Source organism: Chinchilla lanigera, unplaced genomic scaffold (genome assembly GCF_000276665.1).
Source record: "Chinchilla lanigera isolate Chin_1 unplaced genomic scaffold, ChiLan1.0 scaffold00136, whole genome shotgun sequence".
NCBI lineage: Eukaryota > Metazoa > Chordata > Mammalia > Rodentia > Chinchillidae > Chinchilla > Chinchilla lanigera.
In genome coordinates this window covers 1,936,795-1,947,483 of record NW_004955537.1, presented here as the reverse complement: position 1 = coordinate 1,947,483, position 10,689 = coordinate 1,936,795, and positions in this window count along the sequence as shown.

Here is a 10,689-nt window from a genome sequence, read left to right as displayed (position 1 = left end):
AAAATAAAATAAAATAAAATCCTGTGTACATCTTAGAGCACATCTCAGCCCAGCACATCTATGGTTATTTGCAAGGTCAAGTAGCCTTCGTGTGACTCGTGGCTACTGTATCAGGCATGCAATTAAGAGAAACAGCACAAACAAAGGGTGCAGCCTCAAAAGACACCTGCAGTTAGAAGCCAAGAAGAGGAAAAGGAGCCAAGGGAAGAATAGACAGAGGCAGGAGGATAACCAAGGTAGTGGAGTGTCTCAAAACCCAAACTTGTCTTACATAAGACAGTGTGAGGAGGGAGGCATTGCATGCTCTTTTTTAGTGTTCAGGATCACTCAACTCACATCTGAGGGGTTTCCCGCTGTGATGCAACTCTACACATCAGAGTCATTTTCATTTGCTCTGGTTTTAACAGTTTCATATAGGTATCCAAACACAAATTTAGGGGCTCCAGTTTAGGTGGCCGGGGGGGATTACAGTGACTAAGGGAAAAAATAAAGGAAAATTGGTGGTATAAGATTGTTGAAGGATGTGATGATTTCGAACAGGTGCCTGGTGGGAGTAAGATGGAGATTGTGTTACCATGACAACTGATTATTTTATTGGTCCAATGACCAGTTGCCATGGTGACAAAATCTTTGTGTCAGTGTGACATGGATCCCAAGGGAGGGGATGCTTGTGCAAAGGACCCTTTGCTCATTGGGAAGGCTTTTATATTTGCAATAATTTCTGCACTGCCTGATGAAACCTCTCCCAGGAACTTCGATTGATGATGTCCCCTTCTTCCTCATTGCTCATTTATATTAGTCACCACTTGCAAAATGAACACATTTTCATTATTTGTGTTTTATATAGTATTTTCCTATCTGATATTTTTTAGTTGTCTTAGTAATTTATCTTTCTCTTAAACAGATGTAATCTCTTTGAGGCAGGGATTATTCTTACAATTTAGTTGTATTTGAAAGACTGGCGGCTGGCGGATAATCCTTGGGAACCAGCCATACCACTTCTACTTCTGTCATTTGCCAATTATGTGGACTTGGGAAAGACATTTATCTTACTGATATTTAGTTTTCTTCTATACAAGGGGTATAATAAAACTTGTACTGTGGGATTGTTATAACATATATAATATCATACATGTGTATATCCAAATTGTGAAAGCACTACACTGATCTTATCTAAGGTGGATTTTTGTTTGTTTGTTTGTTTGTTTAGACAGGGTGTCACTGTGCAGTTCAGGCTGGCCTTAACTTGCTGTGTAGCTCAGGTTGGCCTCAAACTTGCAGCAATCACCCTGCCTCCACCTCCAGAGTGCTGTGATTATAGGCATGTGCCATCATGCTTGGCTTTATCTGAGTTTTGATTCAAACAAAATTTTAGGGAATTTGTAAAATGATTACAAATTTAAACACTAATATGATGGATTAAAAATATCAATACCAGTGACTTCAAAAATCAACTTTGTTAAAGAACTGACATCTTTTGAAGAAATATATATATATATATGTACATGTATATATATATATATTTCTTTTTTTTGAACTGGGAATCAAACTCATGACCTCAGGCTTACCAGGCAAGCGCTTATGCTGCTGAGCTATATCCCTGGCCTGAAGATATATTTTAAAATATGTGTGCATTGACATGGCATGAAAACTGGAGTTTGCTTCAAAATAACCCAGAAGGACCAGTGTGAGGATAGGGATATAGATGAAACAAACCAGCTACTGCTTGATCGGTGCTGGAGCTGGATAATGGACATGTGGGGTTCATTATACTTTCTTGTCATTTGCATATCTCTTTAAAGATTTTCCAGATAAAAAACTGGAAAGGCTTAAAGAATCATATATTTAAAACATTAAATATACCTATCCAAGACTACAGGTAAATATTTACATGTAAGGAAATGCAGAATATTCCTTAGTATAGTGGTAGACATTGTGAAAGTTGAATGAATAAATTAATATGTATTTCCCTTCGCTGGTCCTCCATAGTGAGTTTTGATATTGTATACATAGGTGATCATTCTATTTCCAATTATACTTAGTATCATTTGTGATGTCGTAGGCTAGATTTCTTGAAAAATGGACTCTGAGAGGAAGTTTATGGGCAAAAAGTATGCTTTTGGGAGGTGGGGGGAATTTTATAATCAACTCTCATAGGGGAATGAAGTGGACAGGAATGGGCAGAGGAAGAATTTGAACTGTGATACGGTTGCCATACGGATCTCACCTGACCCCTTCACAATCTCCAGAGCCTTTGGAATATGTTCAGCCTTGAAGAATAGACCCAGGCCTTTACACTTGGAATCAGTCTCCTGCTTTACCCAGCCTCAACAATCTTGCCTTCACGTTTCAAGGCTGATCTGTAATATTTATGTACCTATAAATTTTCCTTAAAACACTCATCACCATGACTGGTGATCAACCTCCTTCCTCCAGCCTGTAATCCTAGCCTCTCAGGAGGATCGCTATGACTTCAAGGCCAGCCTGAACTACATAATAAGGCCCTGCCTAAAAAAACAAAACAAAAAAAAAAAAACAAAAACAAAAAAAAAAAAACAGTTCTACCAGGTTTAGGGACCCTAATTTAACTTTCTTCCTCCACTGTGCTTCCTGTATGAATCTTTCAGGGGGATAGAAAGAGTTATTATTTATAACATGTGCGCTAATAGATGTGTTAAGTACTCTACTTGTGCATGTTTTCAGTTAACTCACAACATATTTAGGCAGTAGCTACCATTATAACCCCCATTTACAGATCAGAAAACTGAGGCTCAGAGAAAGTAAGCAATTTGTTCACCTAACCTCATTATGCTAGTGAGTGGCGTAATGCTAGTGAGTTGATTTTTAACTGCAGGTTTACTCACTATTATGCTATACTGCCCCCTAGCATCTGCTTTTATATTTGTACTCTCAGCCCTTAGCACAGTAGTTAGCATTTAATAGATGTTTACTGAATAAGTGCATATTCATTTCACCAGCATTTCTAGAGTAATTTAGTTTAGAAATAGATCAAATTCAGATTCTGTCTATAGACACAAGTGTGGCATATTTCATGGAAGCAAGGAACAAGAAACCTCACTAGAAGAATAAAGCAGGAAAAAAATGGGATGAATGGATAGAGCAGACCGTAAACTAACTGCTAAATTGTTGAGGGAAATACTGTGTTTAGTATTTAAACAGAAGGGTTGGGTTTGTGTGATCATGCCTTTTGGAATCTATTTTTTCGAGGACAATAGCAAAAAGGAACATTCTACACTCATCCTACCATGCTGAAGAGTGGAAGCAAGCCATAGTCGGTATGAATTTGGATGAAATGAAAACAATTTCATGAGTCAGTAAGTATTCAAAATCACTGCCAAAAGGAGAAAATGAGAACTTTTAGGGAAAAGTAAAAACAGGAATTACAAATGACTTTCTATTATATAATATAGGAAAAACAACTCTTCTCCATTTCTGCGAAAATATCAAAATATGAGAAAACATATTTAGCAATCATAAGAGTAAAAGGAAGGATTTCGCAGTTGTAGGATTGAGGCTCAAGTCTTTACACTGTCATCCACCAGCAAGAGAACTGTTCGCCTGTAAAATAGGGATGATGGCCTCTGACTTTCAGGCACATTATGTAGAGACCTATAGACGTAAAACATCGATTTCTTTTCTCACTCCCTATTCTTGACAGAAACCATCATTTCTACCTCTGAAATTCTATAGACATCAACACTTTATCAGTCTGTCATATCCACCTCACACACACACCCTTGGGGGTATTTTAAATGAAATTCAAGACATCATATTGATTTATCTTCAATACTTCAGTTGCAAGGATATATATTTTTTTAAGAGATGGGTTCTCATTGCATTGCTCAGGCTGATCTCGAACTCCTGGGCTCGAGTAATTCTCCTAACATAGCTAGGAGCACAGTGCACACCGCTGCACCCAGCTGGATTTCTGGCTTTTTTCTTTCTATGACAAGAAACTCCAATATAATTTCCTAAACAAAAAGGAAAGAATATTTCCACACACATTATTTAGTTCAACTATTAGGATTACTCTTTTCTTCTTCTTCTTCTTTTTTTTTTTTGAGACAGGGTTTCACTATACAGCTGGCTGTGGATTCACTTTGTAGCCCAGGTTGGCCTTGAACTCAAAGCAATTCTTCTGCCTCAACTTCCCAAGTGCTGGGGCTGTAGGCTATTAGTGTTATTCTTGATTCAGTGGATAGTTCTTAATTTCTCTGCTTTGCCTTAGCCCAACCTTATTATACCCAACCTTTTTATACTTCAGAATTAAATACACATTATATTTGCAGTATCTTAAATTTTTTAAATTGACTACAACAGGTTGAATCTCTTCCTGCTTTTGAAAAATTGACCACAGATTTTGGTAGTCCTTACTTACTAGTTCACAGGACTCTCTTCAAAACTTTCTTGCAAGGTTCCCTCCCAAGACACAACCTCCCACCCACAACCCCCCACAACCTCCCACCCACAACCTCCCCCAACCCGCTCCCCCGCCCCGCATGCTGGAGATAGAACCCAGGGCTTCATGCATGTAGGCAAGTACTCTGCCCAAGCCCATCATGAAAGGTTTTTCAATTACTGCCCTGTACTCTTTGGAGATGACTGGAAAAAGAAGACTCAGAGCACTGCATCTATGTTTGTCTGAGTTTAACTTTAACTGCATGTTCTCTTAATCTGGTCCCATTAAAAACTGATTTCTCATTGCCAAATCCTCTGGATTTTTCTGTGCTTTCTATACTTTGTGATTTCCTCCAAGAAGTTCGCGTACCCTTACCGAATGCCTACTGTGCTTCTAACCCTGCAGATGCTGATGTTCCAGATATTCATTTATGTGGCACATCAAATAAATAGGGTGCACATAAACCATAAACTATTACGCAGAAGCTAACGAATAATAATCCTTTAACTCAAGTAGGCTGTTATGGTTTGTGTCTGGATGTCACCCCTTGTTGTAGTTTGGGGTTTTGTGAGGGGAACAATATAATACAGGACACATATTTTATAACATTATTTATAATAGTGACCCAAAGAGTCATATACAAAAAGAGAGTGCAGGAAATCTGTCCACACACTGAAGACCAAAGAATCCAGCCGAGGGCCTGGATCCCACAGTAATGTCCTGCATGAGTTCAGCTGAAGACCTAGATCCCACAACAATGCCTCCCATGAGTCCAACTGGAGGCCTAGAGCCCATGACAATGCCTCATGCAGGCTTGTTTCATGGATCTGCACTGGGAAGGCTCAAAGGTCAGGGTGGAAGCTAGAAAGTCTGTGCCAGTGGGATGAAGGATCTGTGCTAGCAGGCTGAGGGATCTGCACTGGCGCCAGGAAGCAACACTCAAAGTAAGAACCAGAGCTCCCCTGAAAAGTACAACAGCTGTCCTCAGCAACAGCGAGATCCCAAGCTCCTCTGGTGATAAGGAAAGCTGAGTTCCCAAAAGGAAAGCCAATGTGACAAGCTTCTCAGGAGACTGAGCAGTGTACCATCTTCCCCTCTGGAGCCAGGAAATGATGCTCAAAGTGAGGACCAGGGCTCCCCCAAAATGAACCTTAGCCATTTTCAGTGACAATGAGGTCCCAAGCTCCTGCTCCGATGACAACAACCAAGTTCATCAGGAAAGCCAGCATGACAAGGTTCTCCAGGAAAAACAGATCTCCCTATCGCCTCCCCTCTGCTCCAGTTCTGCCTTTTATGCTGTCAGCAACGATCCTCAGGAGGGCCTCCTACACCCAGCACCATGCTGGTTCAGTTCAAGTGGGTGTTACAAGTTAACCACCAGTTGTCAGTCCCCCACACCTCCTCATGTAGTCACAGGAGGAGGGGTGCTCTTCAGATGTAGCTGAATCTAAAGTTTGTGATTGATTCATGGTCCAACGCTGTGATTAAGGGTTCTGGAATTAAGGGTGGGTGACTGTTGGATCAGTCTACTGATTAGATTGGCATTGCTCTAATCCCAGCAGATAAAAGGGGCAGAAAGAGGCTTGTTCCCTCTTCTCGCTTGTTGCTTTTTTGTATTGCACCATCATGAGCTGTTGCTGTCTACCATGTGCCACCCTGCCTTGGAGCCAGCCAAGTATGGACTGAATCCTCCACAAAGTGTGAGCTAAATAAACCTTTCCCTCTTTAACTTTGGGGTGTCGACTATTTTGTTGTAGCAGTGGGAGAAAAGTAACTAAGGCATAGGCAACACACCATGACACAGAAAGAGCTACTGAGAAGGGCGTTAGAAGACCTGGGTTACAGTTTAGATAATTCCATGGCATTAGTTTGAAAGATTATTTAAATTACTGAGTGTGTAATGGGTGCAGTGATGAGTGTCAGGTTTAGAAATGAATGAGTTTGGTCCTTGTCCCAAGAACAGGAACTGTATTTTAACCTTCCTTATAACTTCTTCAGGTTCTGGGACATAGCATGTGTAGTGGTTAATTGACTGTGTCAATTTGAGAAGTTTAGAAGCTTAACTAAATTGGCTCAGCAATTTTACACCCTGGAGTGTGGAGGAGCCACCACAGGGTGGCTCATCACCTGGATGATATGAAAGGGAAATGAGGAAGGACAGAGGGGTTCCATTCTTTGGAGAAGCTGCGGTCTTCACCTTCAACTTGGATTTCTATCGTCTTCTGGCTTCTAGTGCAGACCCTGAAGCTTCTGCCTTGGATCCTCCAGCTTTCTGGTATAGACTCATCCATCGCAGGTCCACTGGCCTCCTGATACGGACTTGCACGGAACGCTGCAGAGAACTCCAGACATTAGACTGAATCCTTCGGTCTCCAGTGTGCAGACACCCTCTGCACACTTCTTCAACTCTGTGGCAGACCATCATAAGCCAATCTTGTCATTTCTTATACATTTGTATATCTTGTGTTGTATATGCTTCTCTAGTAAAACCCTGATTAATACAGCATGGTCCATGCCACCTAGCTTATAAAGGCTTATTTGAGCCCAGAGATATAGACTGAGTCTCAAATCTGTTTTCATTTGTATATCAATGTAAATAACTTCTGTTAAAAATATTAAAAAAAAAAACTTCTGTTAATTTAGATGGTCTTTGAAAGAGGGCACAACAAGAGGGTTTAAAGTCAGACAATTCTAGGTTCAAACCCTGGCTCTGCCATGCTTAAACTAGTCAGCCCCTGATTTCTCTTCTTTAAAATGCTGATGACTATCTCCTACATTTGCTGTAAGGATTAAGTGAAAACATAAGCAAAGGGTCTATCATGTTGCCAGCCAATAAACTCAATAAATGCTAGCTACTCAATAAATGCTAGCTACTCCCTTACCATTGTTTTTGGCTTGTTTGCTTGTTTGGTACTGGGCATTGAACATAGGACCTTGGTTCTAAGTTACATTCCCAGCCCTTTTTTATTGGGAAATGGGTTTTTCTAAGTCTCTAAATTGCTCAGGCCAGACTTGAACTGTGATCCTCCTGCCTCAGCCTTCCAGAAACCTAGGACGATGGGCATGTGCCACCATGTGCCACCTGGGGGTTCTTGATGGTTCTGATTTATCTAATTAGGTCTGAAAAAAACTAGTGATGTAACAATTTGAGATTAATCATTTCTCAACTGTTGAATTTATACCCAGAGTTGCAAACCTTGTCTGCTTTTTTCCTACTAACCAGTTTCTTTCATTCTGTCATTCCAAAAGATATTAATAACTGTGTAACTGGGAGAGAGGAAATTTCTCCTGATCCCACTTTATTTGAACATCCTCTGACTCATGCTTCCTAGTGCCACCCAAGTTTCATCCGCACCATTACCTACACATAATGTAAATACTTATTTAATCTATGCATTTGCTAATGTTTGCTCACCTATCTTGGTGTCTTTCATTATGTTTTTAATTAGCTTCTCTGATTCTGGGAGAGGAGGAAAGCCAGGCTTTGAGCCAGGTAGCTACAAGGAGTAGGGAAGGATGAGCACAGGGGTGTGGATAGTATAAGCACATAAGTGCAAATTCATCACCAGTTTTGCAAAAAACCCCAAACAACAACAACAAAAATCCAAAACTCCCCGGCGGGGGGTGAGATCCTAAACTACTGTTTTTTATGGAGAATGATTAAGCAGTGCAGTTTCTGTTTGGGAAGGATCACATTTTGTTTCGTTTTGTTTGGAGACAGGGTCTTGCTACATAGTTCAGGCTGGCCTTGAACTCACTGTGTAGCTCAGGCTGGCCTCAAACTCTCAGTGATCCTCCTGCCTCAGCCTCCCGAGTGCTAGGATTACAGGCATGCACTACCATGCCAGGTGGGAAGGATCACGTTTTACCTCACCAATTTAATCTCAGGTTAATACCAAATTCCCAGAGGGCAGGAACTCAATATTAGGAGAGTTTATATACAGTGATATAGTCCAGCTCCATGAATTAGTTATTCCTATCAGCCACTACTATTTAATGTTCATTTATCAGGCTCTAATTTCTATGTCCTCTATTTATATGCCCATCCTCTTTGACTTGTCATAAGCTCTTCTCCATTGCCCCTATCCCACCAATTTTTTCTCCACTATGAAACTTGCTTCTGTCTCTACACATCAAACCTGTACTCATTTATTCAGACCCAGTGTTTCCCTGCCTTTTAAGGGTAAAGCTCCCCACCCTATGCCTGCAAAACCCATACCATCCAACATTTAAGGCTTTTTGCTGCTGTTTCCATGGCACAAGAATAAATCTCTACCAATTTGCATTGAAGTTGTTTACATATCTCCTTTTATTTATTCTCTTTGACTCTTGGCATTTAGCACAATACCTGGTATAGAGTAGGTACTTGATAAATGATTATTGAATGCTATTTAAGCATGTATGGTGACTAAAAGCCAAGTGTTGTCATTAAATAGGTAAGTGGTGCTGCAGAGAGCTTCCCAACGGCTGTATACAGGTTTTTTTTTCTTGCATTTAAGATATGAAATACACTGTGTTATGTAAAGATACCCAGGGAATCTGGAAGGGTCTTCCAGGGCTGGGAATGATGTTTTTCTCTCTCCCTCTTGCAGATCTCAGCTCATTTAAAATTCATTTCTCATTTTTGCTTTCCTCTTGCAACAAATGCAAAGGGAGAAATGGATCAGGAAAAACGTCATTTGCCCAAGAGGCAGTGGGTCACATGAAGTGTTGAACACCCAGCTGTTGAAGTACTGCTAATGCCAAGGTTTTTGCAGGGCTCTTGCAGCCCAGCTCTGGGCTGTGTTCCTTTCAGGGAATGTGTAACCCAGGCAAAGCTGGGGAAAGACTGCAAACAATATAAAATAATAAAACCTTTATCTCTTGGAGCAATCTTGGTCTCTTAAGGATTTGTCCCCTTGTTATTGGTGGAGTATGGACCAGCCGTGTTTTCCAGGTTCTTATTGTTCCACTGAATGAATTGATCAGGACAACTGGTAAATGTGAAAGATTACTGTTTATTTTAGGGCAGGAATAAGAAGAAAAGGAAAAGAGGAAAAAAAGAAGTGCTCAAGAAAAGAGTTTTGAAGGGAAAAAAATACTTCCTGCAAGAAGAATGGACCACTGCAAGAACAAGAAGGGCAGTTGCTCCAAAGTTGATTGTTGCTGTCTTTTCATATCCTTTTTTTTTTCCCCTCTTTTTTTCTTCTTTTTTTTTTTCATATCCTTTTTTTTTTTTTTTTTTGGTTTTTCTCTGGTACCAGGAACCGAACTCACGACCTTGCGCTTGCCAGGCAGGCGCTTTGCCGCTGAGCTAAATCCCCAGCCCCTCATATCCTTTTTGATAGTTGGTCCACCTGGACCCACTTGATCTTGTGCTAAAAGATTGGCATCAAGGGCTAGGCTTGGCTTCTTCTCATGTCAGAAGATTGGTACCAGCTGCAGGGCTAAACTTGCTCTCATGTCAGGCTTAGGAGCTGCTGCCCTGTGCCCATAGTTAACAAGTCTCTTCAGTTGGCAGGTCATGCCCTAGTATCCTACTTCACCCTGCGTTAAGTACCACGGTCATTTTTGAAGATTCTTTTGTTCCACAGCCTCCCTTGCAATCTGTTCTCATCTCCCAAGATTACTCTTTTCTGTGTTAATACTCAGCCTTATACATAATAACAGTTGTTTTGGGGGCTATTGTTTTATGATAATTGGTATATGATCTCCATAGCTAGGTAGCTATTAGCATTGCATGGAAAGAGAGGCTAAGAAACTAAACTTGATGTAGGCATGCAGGAAGTAAGTTAGAGAACATTAGAATTGATCCAGAGTCTGCCATTCCAACTGAGGTTTTAAACTTTTCCTTTTTTTTTTGAGACAAGGTCTTGCGCTGTAATTTGGGCTGGCCTTGATCTCACTACATAGCCTATGTTGGCCTCGAATTCACGCCAATCCTCCTGCCTCAGCCTTCCAAGTGCTGGGATTACAGGTGTGCGCACCTGGCAACTTGTCCTTCTCCAATATTCCAGAATCCCTCCTGCTGCTGCAGCCATCACAATCTTTTTTTTGAGGGAGGGTATGGTCCTTCTCTTCCTTTTCCTTCAATTTTTTAAAATAGATTTTATTGTGTGTATTGGAGCCATACATGTTGTGAGATGTATATAGATAGTACACAGGCTACTTCCTATGGCACAGCAAATTAATACCCAGCATCTCAGTTATCAATCGTGTTTGTGGTGAGAGCAGCTAAACTCTATTCGTTCAGCACAAATCCCATATGCAGTGCAAGTTAATTGCTCCTC